Here is a 15,085-nt window from a genome sequence, read left to right as displayed (position 1 = left end):
GAAGAGTGCAAGTTTTTGCAACTTGCGTGCAAGTTCTATTATATTCTAACTCCGGCCAATAAGAAAATAGTTTGACAACAAGTCTTTATGTTTAGTTCATGTTAGGCATAGTTGTGTAATATTAATTTATTTTAAAATATTCTTGTTATTTCTTATAGGATAAAAAAACTCCCATAATGCATTTGTGCCTACAAATAATTTTGTTCTTTTTGTTTTGTCGTTTCTTTTATCAGCTAACGCTCCTCCTAGGATCATTTCTTCCTTAGGAAGAAAATTGTTCTTCTTTTTTCCTTTATTCTACTTCTTATGTGAGGTAGAATTTGTTTGTTCCTTAGATTAACTTTCATTATTAATTCTTTCTGTTTTGTGCATTTCATTTTTGGGGTAACACCACTCTCATGTTTTTCTTCTACTTATATAGAAATTTGATCTTCGTTGTTTCTCATTTTCTTTCTGGGGTAACACCATGCTCATATTTCTTTATTCCTTAGATTGAAATGTCTTCTTTTTTGTTATTGTTCATTCTCGATTGAAATTTCTTCTTATTTTTGTCTTTGTTCATTCCTACTTGTAGTTTATGCTTGTTCTGTTCAGTAATTTGAATGTACTTTTTTCCTATTGTCGAAATGTCTATGGTATTTTTCATGAAATAATTTGATTTGTAGCAAATTTTTATAGGTTAGGATCCTACCACCTCACTTTGATTGACCAATTGAATGGTAAATCTTATGTGACGCACGTTGCACCGAAATGTCAACGTTTCCCACAGGGATTGAACGACGAGAGGTGAGATGGGCCAGCCAAGTTAACCTACTAGACGCTTCTACCAATCTTGGTTTTTAGGAACCTCCTAGAAGGTTTCCTGTGCAGATTTTACTTGAGTTTAGGTACTTGATAGAAGGTTTAGGTCCAGCTTTTTCTGTCTTCTCCATTTTCCTGTTGTTTTCTTCACTGCTTTTTCCGCTTTTTTATTTGTTGTTGCAGTGGTTTTTCTCATTTCCTTTTATTTTTTCAATAATTTAAAAAAGTACGGGTTTTTATATAAAATTGAATTTAAAAATGTTTACTCAAAATTTGTTCGGTTATTAAAAAATAGTGTTTGAAAATGAAAATTTCAAAAATATCTGCATTTTTACTAAATATGCAGATTTTCAAAACATGTTTACATTGTCAAGAAATATTCAAAAAATGATTGTTTATTTAGAAAATGTTCAAAATTTTGAATATACTCCCTCTGTAAACTAATATAAGATCACTAGTGTATATTAGTTTACGGAGGGAGTACTTCACAATTTTATTTTATTTTTTGAAATTTTGTTCACTTTTAAAAAAAAATATGTTCCTAGTTTCAAAAAATATTTTCTTTAAAAAATTAGAAAATTTTATATTTTAAAAATATTTCCATATTTTCATATATTTTTTGCAAATTCAACAACTGTTCACACTTATAAATCACACTATTTTCATGTTTTAGAAAAAAATGAAACAGAAAACGGCCACTACACAGCCAGCGCGCAACCATAGCCGACCTGCTACAGTGTGCCATGGGCTTGTCTGGTCGGGGCGCTCCCCTTGGCGGGAGGCTGGCTATTTGCCATATGGAGCAGCAAGTAGGAGACGGGTGAGCAAGACACGAGGTCGTACTAGCCATGTGTCAATCCAAGTGGCAAAACATCGAAATCACTAGTTAAGGGAGACCTCTTCTGAATGTCACTTCCGCCTCCTCTAGTGGTGACAAGTGGCGCACCGCGCGTGCTCTTGCTGCAACTCTGGGAGTTTTGGTGGAATTTCTTCCCATGCAAGTTGAGATGGATGTTTTTTCCTAGATTCAATTTTTCAATGATTTATCTTTTATCTTTTGACCCGTGTGTTATAATCATGAAAAATCTCACTGTTGCATTCTTCGTGTTGAGTCTTCAAAACTAGATACATATTGATAAGTTTCTACGAAAATATCTTTGGACCAAAAATATGCTCCAAAAATGAACTAACCTATGATTTTCAACTCTACTAATATGTGCTTCCAAGCAACCAACCTATGCTCCCGCGAGGAAAGCACACGCACTTGTACTTCACGCGAAAACATAAAATTGTGTCTTTCTCACAGGAAGTACACAGGTCCTTCACGCGAAAACATAACAATGCTTTTCACGCGGGAATCACTCATGTGCTTCACACGAACGCACAATTATAATTCTTGCGTGAAGCACACACTCCTGACAGACAAACAGAAAAACCAATCAAACTGAAAAAAAATCAAATTAAATAAATAATACAAATACAAAAAATCATGAAAACCAAGAAAAAGCTAGGAAAATAACCAAAATAAAAAAACACCCCAGTGACAAAAGCGCCCATCGTGTGGCGGCGCTGAAGATAACACATGGCGCATTAGGGTGCTCCCGTGCTAGTACCCCGTGCCGCGGGGGCACCCTCCAATGAGTCCTCCTAGTTCACGCCTAGTGCGTCAACTAGGGGTGGCCTCATAGAAAAATATTTTAGAAAATTGTTTAGTATTTTTTATAGAAACATTCACTGTATATTAAAAAAAGGTTCACCATATTTAAAAAAAGGTCAATGTATATTAAAAATTGTTTACTATTTTTTATAAAAAGTTCAGTGTATGTTAAAAAATGTTCATCGTATAGTTAGAAAATTTCATCGTACATTTAAAAAATCACATAAGAAATACTCCCTCCATCCCAAAATAAGTGACTCAACTTTGTACTAGCTTTAATACAAAGTCGAGTCACTTATTTTGGAGCGGAAGAAGTATGTCCGTCATATATTAAAAAAATGTTTAACATGTATTTGAAAAATGTTCATTGTATACTAAAAAAGTTCAGTGTGTATGAAAAAATGCTCACCATATTTTAGGAAAACATGACTGTATATTGCAAATGCTATAAAAATAAAATGTGCAAAAAGATAGAAGAAAACCCAAAACCTGAAAAGAGAAATAAAAAAACTGAAACACAACAGCCGCTACGTGCCGGGCCGTCTGGAGGAGTCTTTAGTGAAGCCTCGACTATATGATGCATGCGGGCGTCATATAGGATTGGCACCCTCCAACTAGTCGCTCCTGTAAAACTTGGCTTACTGGATCTCAACATTTTAGGAGCCTATTATTTTCTTAGCGTAGCCCAACCTCTACTTCATAATAGTCACACCAAATTACCCTCTTCAATCTAATAAGTCTGACTCTTATAATAGTCACACCAAATTACCCTCTTCAATCTGTCATAGAATCAAAATCGATTACATTTCTTTCCTTCGGTAACTTAGCAATGTATGGCTATTAATCAACCTAATCATAAAAAGTCACATCATGTTCCAATGTGCTAGTATCATTGATGGTGTTGTCGTAACAAACACTACAACACGGTAGAGTGTAAGAGGCATTTTAAAATGCCTCCAAAGCCCCACAAAATTACCTTTAAAATTAAACAGTTGTTGAGCCACTCGAAAATGCTAGAGACTGTCATGAAGAAAATTGCTAATCATGACATTTTGGGAAAAATGCCTTCAATGCTCATATGAAGGCGTTAAAACGCCTTTATAGGATGGTGTTGTGCCCTAAAAATTATTGGGCCTGAGGGTTTTTAAGCTAACCCACTGGTGTGTTTTGTTGACTGGTTTGTGCAACACTGCGCTTTCGCTCTCGTGACCTCTCGCTCGATGCCAGGTCGTCCAACCAGTTTGGCTATGTTATGTTTGTGCCCGAAGAAGAATGCCCGTGCTCGACTACTATTGTAATCGTTGTGAGCCCTCGCCGTCATCAGCATCCACATTTCCGGTCGGTCAATGCTATCGGCATCATTGTGCGCAATCGGCAAATAACTTTCATGACACTTTTGTTATTATCTTTGACTCCTCTGTCTGGCAAAATTCAATTTATGTGTTTAGTTTGTCCCATCAAAGTGGCGAAGGAGATGGGCATTGCACCTCCAACAGACGCGGCGGTGAATCGGTGACCAAATCCTCCCTATTTATCCAAGTCGACTAAGCACATCTTCTATTCCCATGCACCTCTGGGTCGTTGTTGTAAGTGAACCAAGTCCCTATATGATTGATTTCTAGGCGATTTACCTCAAAACACCTTCTATATACGCACGACGCTTTGCAGAATGCTGCTAACTCCGGACGTTTTTCCTAATTCACCTTCACATGTATTGTTCTTCCTCGACCACTTGAAGAATTTTCTCCCTTGTATCTTTATTTTGACGCATTCACGTAAAACGACTCCGGTGATCAGCTAATTCAAGGCGGTTTAAAAATGCCTCAAAGGCTATGCTCATTTGGGGGTATATCCCAGAAACACCATACAAAAGCGCCTCTGCCATTACACCTCCTATCCACCGACATGTTTTGTTGTACTGAAAACAACAAGAAACCCTTTTGTAGTTTCTTTTTGTTTGAAAGGCTATATATTAAGTACCACAAGATTTCGCAAATACACCTTTATACAAAAGAAAAAATATATATAGATTTTTAGGGGTGTTGATATCTTCTTCCTTCTGAATTCGTCAGCGGTGCTCCGTGAGCAAAGCCAACTTTCGACAGAGCAAACATGTTTAAACTCATAAGCTTGTGGAAACAGCGGCCGGTAAGTCGTCTATGTAGAACGGAGGATGCAGGTGGCTGTAATCCACTGTCGTGAAGAAGAAGACACCAAAAGGAGCTTATAGATATTCCAAAGACCACAAACGCCGACGCAATCTAGAAGGATCCACCGGAGACCAAAGCCGACCCAATCTAAGAAGATGTGTTGGAGGCACACCTTCACACGTCCTACACCGACGCAAAGTACAAGGATGAAAAATGGGGATAGGACATGAGGACAATGTCGCAGCCTTGTCGCCCTGACCAAGACGCCCACGCCGCTGTACGCCAAATCCAGGCAAGAGGTCGAGCCCACCATCTAGGACCCCGTCGCTAAGGACCTTCAGACGCCGTCGATACATGCAACATCAAAGGTCAGTGTTGTCGTTCCAGGGCCGGCGCCGCCCTGCTGCACAATCCACCATCGGCTCTAGGCCCGATCCGACGCAGCTGTCCAACCCCGCCGATCAAACTTCCCCGTGGACAGATCCTCCCCGCCGGCGTCGCAGCGGCCTGAGAGTTGAAGAAGCTGGCGACGGCTAGGTTTTACCTCCCGTCATTTCTGCCATCTCTTGTGCCGTGTGGGCATCTCATCACAACCCTTTTGTAGTTTTTGTTAATGTGGCCGCCCAAAGTTGACGTGCTCTGAGTTTTCAAAGCTGCTCTTGCCGACAATGTCACAATAGTTAGTAACCGCCTAACCGGCCAGGACAACTCGGCCGGCATGTTCGCCCGTGAAAAACAAAAGAGGAATTTTAGTTTAGATCAGGAGTATTTTTCAGTTAAGAATGTAGACTACATATATCGGATCCATAATTATTCGGCCTAGAAAACAATTGGCAATGATTGGTTGACCACATGGGTCTGCGTTGCTGCTGAGGTGGAAGATAAGCAACGCGCCAAACCCTAGCTTTAAGAATCATGTACATGGTAGAGCTTAATTGGAACTGTGGGTCGAACCACACGCGACAGATGGACCCGATCCACGAATGCACCGCCGTTATTATCCTTCGTTTTTCCCCACACAACATGTGGACTGGAGTCCATGCGGTCATGCGGTGCCAGACGTACGAACAATTGATGATAGATATATTGCAGTCGTACTGCTCCAAGCGTCCACGCTGCTCATGTGCGCCAGCGCCAGAATTTATGTGATACTACAGGATCACAGGATCTCAGAGCAACTCCAACGGGCCGACTCAGACGAGCGGTGCATTTGTCCGTTTTTTGTACGTTTAAATCGATCGTTCGCCATGTTTTGTATTTGGATCGACAGTGCATCCAAGGCGCCGATCCATTTCATGTCCACACTTATTTTATAAAAAAAGGGCCGCAGTCATTAATCATGACAACGGCCATGTCTTATGTCGACACTATGCGAGCGCCGGTATTCATTGCCAGCTTCAGAAAATATCATCACACAGTTTATGCCGGCGCACTCGCCAGCGTCCGGCACACATGCCAATACACAAAAAGGGGTGAGACTTGAGTTCGACCATGCCATCGCGGTCCCGTGGTCATGCCAGCACACAAGCCGGCATACAAAAAAGGAAGGCGCTCGCGGCCACGAGATCACCCATCGGTGAACTTGGGCATTGTCGGCCTGCATCTTCTTGAACCACGGCTTCTTCCTTGGCGACTCGGTGTTGAGATCCACCTTCATGATCCCCATCCCGGTCATCATGCTCGCGAGAGCCACTTCTTTCGCTTTGGTCTTGGTGTTGGCGGCCTCGATTTTGAGCATCTTGGCTTGCTTCTCCGCCTCCTCAAGTGTCTTGGCTTTCTTCTTCGTGTCCATCTCAAACCTCCTCCTTTGGATCTCCATGAAGGCGTTCATTTGCTTCTCTTTGAGACGCCGGCGCTCCTCCTCCCTTGAGTCCTTCTTGTTCATCATGCCCTTCACGCTTGCGATCAAGGCGTTCGATGCCGCGTTCCGCTTGCCTTCCTTCTTGGAGTTGGGTCTTCCCCCGCGGCCGTGCCGGCTCGCCGTCCCCAACCTCCTCCACGACTTTCTTCCCCCCACGTGACTTGAGGGCGGCATATTGCGCCTTGAACTTCTTCTCGTCTTTGATGACGCTAAAGCAATGGAAGAGGTTGAAGTACTTTCCATTGTGTTGGACCTTGAATGCCTTCAAAGCTTGAAATGCCTACAAATGTTTTCATGTAAGTATATTGGCAAATGGTATGCAAATGAACCCGCAAGCATAAACTTGATGACACAAAAGAGGGCTGCTTGCTAGCATGCCATGTCTTGCATGTCGTCCTCGAACAAAGGCTCCACGTCGATGTCACACTCGTCCTCTTCCTCTTGCCCGTAGGCGTCTGGAAATTCATGGTCAAGTGGGAAGCCGTCCAGGTCCATGCCAACTTGATCATGCATGAAGGCCGCCTGATCGGGGTCATAGCCAGCGGCAGGCGTGAATGCCCCGCGGCCGTCCTGGCTTTGTGTCTCGTCGGGATCGTAGCCAGGAGCCGGCGCACCGCCCTCGAAGATGAAGTTCTGCATGTAGTCCTCGTCGTTGGCGGCCGACATTCCGTTGAACAGGTTGCGGGCGTCCGGTAGCACGTCGGCTGGCATCTGCCGCGCGCGTTTCCTCGCGCCTCCGGATGACGAGCCACCGGCCACCGGTGTGGCGTTGAGGTCGATGGGCGCGGGCGCGGGCGTGGAAGGTGAAGGAAATATGCCCTAGAGGCAATAATAAAGTTATTTTTTATTTCCTTATATCATGATAAATGTTTATTATTCATGCTAGAATTGTATTATCCGAAAACATAATACTTGTGTGGATACATAGACAAACTAAACGTCACTAGTGTGCCTCTACTTGACTAGCTCGTTAATCGAAGATGGTTATGTTTCCTAACCATAGACATGTGTTGTCATTTGATTAACGGGATCACATCATTAGGAGAATGATGTGATTGACATGACCCATTCCATTAGCTTAGCACCCGATCGTTTAGTATGTTGCTATTGCTTTCTTCATGACTTATACATGTTCCTATGACTATGAGATTATGCAACTCCCGTTTGCCGGAGGAACACTTTGTGTGCTACCAAACGTCACAACGTAACTGGGTGATTATAAAGGAGCTCTACAGGTGTCTCCAAAGGTACATGTTGGGTTGGCGTATTTCGAGATTAGGATTTGTCACTCCGATTGTCGGAGAGGTATCTCTGGGCCCTCTCGGTAATGCACATCACATAAGCCTTGCAAGCATTGCAACTAATGAGTTAGTTGCGAGATGATGTATTACGAAACGAGTAAAGAGACTTGCCGGTAACGAGATTGAACTAGGTATTGAGATACCGACGATCGAATCTCGGGCAAGTAACATACCGATGACAAAGGGAACAACGTATGTTGTTATGCGGTCTGACCGATAAAGATCTTCGTAGAATATGTAGGAGCCAATATGAGCATCCAGGTTCCGCTATTGGTTATTGACCGGAGACGTGTCTCGGTCATGTCTACATTGTTCTCGAACCCGTAGGGTCCGCACGCTTAACGTTACGATGACTTTTCATTATGAGTTTATATATTTTGATGTACCGAAGTTTGTTCGGAGTCCCGGATGTGATCACGGACATGACGAGGAGTCTCGAAATGGTCGAGACATAAAGATCGATATATTGGAAGCCTATGTTTGGACATCGGAAGTGTTCCGAGTGAAATCGGCATTTTACCAGAATACCGGGAGGTTACCGGAACCCCCCGGTAACCTAATGGGCCTTAATGGGCCTAGTGGAGGAAGAGGAGAGAAGGCCTAGGGGCTGCCGCGCGCCCCTTCCCCCCCCCCCCAAGTCCGAATTGGACAAGGAGGGGGGCGGCGCCCCCCCCCTTTCCTTTCTTCCCTCTCCTCCTTCCCCCCAAATCCTAATCCAACTAGGGAAAGGGGGGAGTCCTACTCCCGGTAGGAGTAGGACTCCTCCGGCGCGCCTCCTCCTAGGGCCGGCCGCACCTCCCCCCCTTGCTCCTTTATATACGGGGGCAGGGGGGCACCTCTAGACACACAAGTTGATCTTCAAGATCGTTCTCTTAGCCGTGTGCGGTGCCCCCCTCCACCATAGTCCTCGATAATATTGTAGTGGTGCTTAGGCGAAGCCCTGCGACAGTAGAACATCAAGACCGTCACCACGCCGTCGTGCTGAAGGAACTCTTCCCCGACACTTTGCTGGATCAAAGTCCGGGGATCGTCATCGAGCTGAACATGTGCTAGAACTCGGAGGTGTCGTAGTTTCGGTGCTTGATCGGTCGGGCCGTGAAGACGTACAACTACATCAACCGCGTTGTCATAACGCTTCGGCTGTCGGTCTATGAGGGTACGTAGACAACACTCTCCCCTCTCGTTGCTATGCATCACCATGATATTGCGTGTGCGTAGGAATTTTTTTGAAATTACTACGTTCCCCAACAGTGGCATCCGAGCCTAGGTTTTATATGTTGATATTATATGCACGAGTAGAACACAAGTGAGTTGTGGGCGATATAAGTCATACTGCTTACCAGCATGTCATACTTTGGTTCGGCAGTATTGTTGGATGAAGCGGCCCGGACCGACATTACGCGTATGCTTACACGAGACTGGTTCTACCGATGTGCTTTGCACACAGGTGGCTGGCGGGTGTCAGTTTCTCCAACTTTAGTTGAACTAAGTGTGGCTATGCCCGGTCCTTGCGAAGGTTAAAACAGCACCAACTTGACAAACTATCGTTGTGGTTTTGATGCGTAGGTAAGATTGGTTCTTGCTTAAGCCCGTAGCAGCCACGTAAAACTTTCAACAACAAAGTAGAGGACGTCTAACTTGTTTTTGCAGGGCATGTTGTGATGTGATATGGTCAAGACATGATGCTAAATTTTATTGTATGAGATGATCATGTTTTGTAATCGAGTTATCGGCAACTGGCAGGAGCCATATGGTTGTCGCTTTATTGTATGCAATGCAATTGCGCTGTAATGCTTTACTTTATCACTAAGCGGTAGCGATAGTCGTGGAAGCATAAGATTGGCGAGACGACAACGATGCTACGATGGTGATCAAGGTGTCGCGCCGGTGACGATGGTGATCATGACGGTGCTTCGAAGATGGAGATCACAAGCACAAGATGATGATGGCCATATCATATCACTTATATTGATTGCATGTGATGTTTATCTTTTATGCATCTTATCTTGCTTTGATTGACGGTAGCATTTTAAGATGATCTCTCACTAATTATCAAGAAGTGTTCTCCCTGAGTATGCACCGTTGCGAAAGTTCTTCGTGCTGAGACACCACGTGATGATCGGGTGTGATAGGCTCTACGTTCAAATACAACGGGTGCAAAACAGTTGCACACACGGAATACTCAGGTTATACTTGACGAGCCAAGCATATACAGATATGGCATCAGAACACGGAGACCGAAAGGTCGAGCGTGAATCATATAGTAGATATGATCAACATAGTGATGTTCACCAATGAAACTACTCCATCTCACGTGATGATCGGACATGGTTTAGTTGATTTGGATCACGTGATCACTTAGAGGATTAGAGGGATGTCTATCTAAGTGGGAGTTCTTTAGTAATATGATTAATTGAACTTAAATTTATCATGAACTTAGTACCTGATAGTATCTTACTTGTTTATGTTTGATTGTAGATAGATGGCCCATGTTGTTGTTTCGTTGAATTTTAATGTGTTCCTTGAGAAAGCAAAGTTGAAAGATGATGGTAGCAATTACACGGACTGGGTCCGTAACTTGAGGATTATCCTCATTGCTGCACAGAAGAATTACGTCCTGGAAGCACCGCTGGGTGCCAGGCCTGCTGCTGGAGTAACACCAGATGTTATGAACGTCTGGCAGAGCAAAGCTGATGACTACTCAATAGTTCAGTGTGCCATGCTTTACGGCTTAGAATCGGGACTTCAACGACGTTTTGAACGTCATGGAGCATATGAGATCTTCCAGGAGTTGAAGTTAATATTTCAAGCAAATGCCCGGATTGAGAGATATGAAGTCTCCAATAAGTTCTATAGCTGCAAGATGGAGGAGAACAGTTCTGTCAGTGAGCATATACTCAAAATGTCTGGGTATAATAATCACTTGATTCAATTGGGAGTTAATCTTCCAGATGATTGTGTCATTAACAGAATTCTCCAATCACTTCCACCTAGCTACAAGAGCTTCGTGATGAACTATAATATGCAAGGGATGGTTAAGACAATTCTTGAGCTCTTCGCAATGCTGAAAGCTGCAGAGGTAGAAATCAAGAAGGAGCATCAAGTGTTGATGGTCAACAAGACCACTAGTTTCAAGAAAAAGGGCAAAGGGAAGAAGAAGGGGAACTTCAAAAAGAACAGCAAGCAAGTTGCTGCTCAGGAGAAAAAACCCAAATCTGGACCTAAGCCTGAAACTGAGTGCTTCTACTGCAAGCAGACTGGTCACTGGAAGCGGAACTGCCCCAAGTATTTGGCGGATAAGAAGGATGGCAAGGTGAACAAAGGTATATATGATATACATGTTATTGATGTGTACCTTACTAATGCTCACAGTAGCACCTGGGTATTTGATACTGGTTCTGTTGCTAATATTTGCAACTCGAAATAGAGACTACGGATTAAGCGAAGATTGGCTAAGGACGAGGTGACGATGCTCGTGGGAAATGGTTCCAAAGTTGATGTGATCGCGGTCGGCACGCTACCTCTACATCTACCTTCGGGGTTAGTATTAGACCTAAATAATTGTTATTTGGTGCCAGCGTTGAGCATGAACATTATATCTGGATCTTGTTTGATGCGAGACGGTTATTCATTTAAATCAGAGAATAATGGTTGTTCTATTTATATGAGTAATATCTTTTATGGTCATGCACCCTTGAAGAGTGGTCTATTCTTATTAAATCTCGATAGTAGTGACACACATATTCATAATGTTGAAGCCAAAAGATGCAGAGTTGATAATGATAGTGCAACTTATTTGTGGCACTGTCGTTTAGGTCATATCGGTATAAAGCGCATGAAGAAACTCCATACTGATAGACTTTTGGAACCACTTGATTATGAATCACTTGGTACTTGCGAACCGTGCCTTATGGGCAAGATGACCAAAACACCGTTCTTCGGTACTATGGAGAGAGCAACAGATTTGTTGGAAATCATATATACAGATGTATGTGGTCCGATGAATGTTGAGGCTCGTGGTGGATATCGTTATTTTCTCACCTTCACAGATGACTTAAGCAGATATGGGTATATCTACTTAATGAAACATAAGTCTGAAACATTTGAAAAGTTCAAAGAATTTCAGAGTGAAGTTGAAAATCATCGTAACAAGAAAATAAAATTCCTACGATCTGATCGTGGAGGAGAATTTGAGTTACGAGTTTGGTGTACATTTGAAACAATGCAGAATAGTTTCGCAACTCACGCCACCCGGAACACCACAGCGTAATGGTGTGTCCGAACGTCGTAATCGTACTTTACTAGATATGGGCGATCTATGATGTCTTACTGATTTACCGCTATCGTTTTGGGGTTATGCTTTAGAGACGGCCGCATTCACGTTAAATAGGGCATCATCAAATCCGTTGAGACGACGCCTTATGAACTATGGTTTGGCAAGAAACCAAAGTTGTCGTTTTTGAAAGTTTGGGGGTGCGATGCTTATGTGAAAAAGCTTCAACCTGATAAACTCGAAACCAAATCAGAGAAATGTGTCTTCATAGGATATCCAAAAGAAACTATTGGATACACCTTCTATCACAGATCCGAAGGCAAGACTTTTGTTGCTAAATTCGGAAACTTTCTAGAGAAGGAGTTTCTCTCGAAAAAAGTGAGTGGGAGGAAAGTAGAACTTGATGAGGTAACTGTACCTGCTCCCTTATTGGAAAGTAGTACATCACAGAAACCGGTTTCTGTGACACCTACACCAATTAGTGAGGAAGCTAATGATGATGATCATGAAACTTCAGAACAAGTTACTACTGAACCTCGTAGATCAACCAGAGTAAGATCCGCACCAGAGTGGTACGGTAATCCTGTTCTGGAAGTCATGCTACTAGATCATGATGAACCTACGAACTATGAAGAAGCGATGGTGAGCCCAGATTCCGCAAAATGGCTTGAAGCCATGAAATCTGAGATGGGATCCATGTATGAGAACAAAGTATGGACTTTGGTTGACTTGCCCAAAGATCGGCAAGAAATTGAGAATAAATGGATCTTCAAGAAGAAGACTGACGCTGACGATAATGTTACTGTCTACAAAGCTCGACTTGTCGCAAAAGGTTTTCGACAAGTTCAAGGGATTGACTACGATGAGACCTTCTCACCCGTAGCGATGCTTAAGTCTGTTCGAATCATGTTAGCAATTGCCGCATTTTATGATTATGAAATTTGGCAGATGGATGTCAAAACTGCATTCCTGAATGGATTTCTGGAAGAAGAGTTGTATATGATGCAGCCGGAAGGTTTTGTCGATCCAAAGGGAGCTAACAAAGTGTGCAAGTTCCAGCGATCCATTTATGGACTGGTGCAAGCCTCTCGGAGTTGGAATAAACGCTTTGATAATGTGATCAAAGCATTTGGTTTTGTACAGACTTTTGGAGAAGCCTGTATTTACAAGAAAGTGAGTGGGAGCTCTGTAGCATTTCTGATATTATATGTAGATGACATATTACTAATCGGAAATGATATAGAATTTCTGGATAGCATAAAGGGATACTTGAATAAGAGTTTTTCAATGAAAGACCTCGGTGAAGCTGCTTACATATTGGGCATTAAGATCTATAGAGATAGATCAAGACGCTTAATTGGACTTTCACAAAGCACATACCTTGACAAAATTTTGAAGAAGTTCAAAATGGATCAAGCAAAGAAAGGATTCTTGCCTGTGTTACAAGGTGTGAAATTGAGTAAGACTCAATGCCCGACCACTGCAGAAGATAGAGAGAAAATGAAAGATGTTCCCTATGCTTCAGCCATAGGCTCTATCATGTATGCAATGCTGTGTACCAGACCTGATGTATGTCTTGCTATAAGTCTAGCAGGGAGGTACCAAAGTAATCCAGGAGTGGATCACTGGACAGCGGTCAGAACATCCTGAAATACCTGAAAAGGACTAAGGATATGTTTCTCGTATATGGAGGTGACAAAGAGCTCATCGTAAATGGTTACGTTGATGCAAGCTTTGACACTGATCTGAACAATTTTAAATCGCAAAACGGATACATGTTTACATTAAACGGTGGAGCTGTCAGTTGGTGCAGTTCTAAACAAAACGTTGTGGCGGGATCTACATGTGAAGCGGAGTACATAGCTGCTTCAAAAGCAGCAAATGAAGGAGTCTGGATGAAGGAGTTCATATCCGATCTAGGTGTCATACCTAGTGCATCGGGTCCAATGAAAATCTTTTGTAACAATACTGGTGCAATTGCCTTGGCAAAGGAATCCATATTTCACAAGAGAACCAAACACATCAAGAGACGCTTCAATTCCATCCGGAATTTGGTCCAGGTAGGAGACATAGAGATTTGCAAGATACATACGGATCTGAATGTAGCAGACCCATTGACTAAGCCTCTTCCACGAGCAAAACATGATCAGCACCAAAGCTCCATCGGTGTTAGAATCATTACTGTGTAATCTAGATTATTGACTCTAGTGCAAGTGGGAGACTGAAGGAAATATGCCCTAGAGGCAATAATAAAGTTATTTTTTTATTTTCTTATATCATGATAAATGTTTATTATTCATGCTAGAATTGTATTATCCGGAAACATAATACTTGTGTGAATACATAGACAAACTAAACGTCACTAGTGTGCCTCTACTTGACTAGCTCGTTAATCGAAGATGGTTATGTTTCCTAACCATAGACATGTGTTGTCATTTGATTAACGGGATCACATCATTAGGAGAATGATGTGATTGACATGACCCATTCCATTAGCTTAGCACCCGATCGTTTAGTATGTTGCTATTGCTTTCTTCATGACTTATACATGTTCCTATGACTATGAGATTATGCAACTCCCATTTGCCGGAGGAACACTTTGTGTGCTACCAAACGTCACAACGTAACTGGGTGATTATAAAGGAGCTCTACAGGTGTCTCCAAAGGTACATGTTGGGTTGGCGTATTTCGAGATTAGGATTTGTCACTCCGATTGTCGGAGAGGTATCTCTGGGCCCTCTCGGTAATGCACATCACATAAGCCTTGCAAGCATTGCAACTAATGAGTTAGTTGCGAGATGATGTATTACGAAACGAGTAAAGAGACTTGCCGGTAACGAGATTGAACTAGGTATTGAGATACCGACGATCGAATCTCGGGCAAGTAACATACCGATGACAAAGGGAACAACGTATGTTGTTATGCGGTCTGACCGATAAAGATCTTCGTAGAATATGTAGGAGCCAATATGAGCATCCAGGTTCCGCTATTGGTTATTGACCGGAGACGTATCTCGGTCATGTCTACATTGTTCTCGAACC

This window comes from Triticum aestivum, chromosome 6A (assembly GCF_018294505.1).
Source record: "Triticum aestivum cultivar Chinese Spring chromosome 6A, IWGSC CS RefSeq v2.1, whole genome shotgun sequence".
NCBI lineage: Eukaryota > Viridiplantae > Streptophyta > Magnoliopsida > Poales > Poaceae > Triticum > Triticum aestivum.
This window is presented reverse-complemented; position numbering follows the sequence as displayed.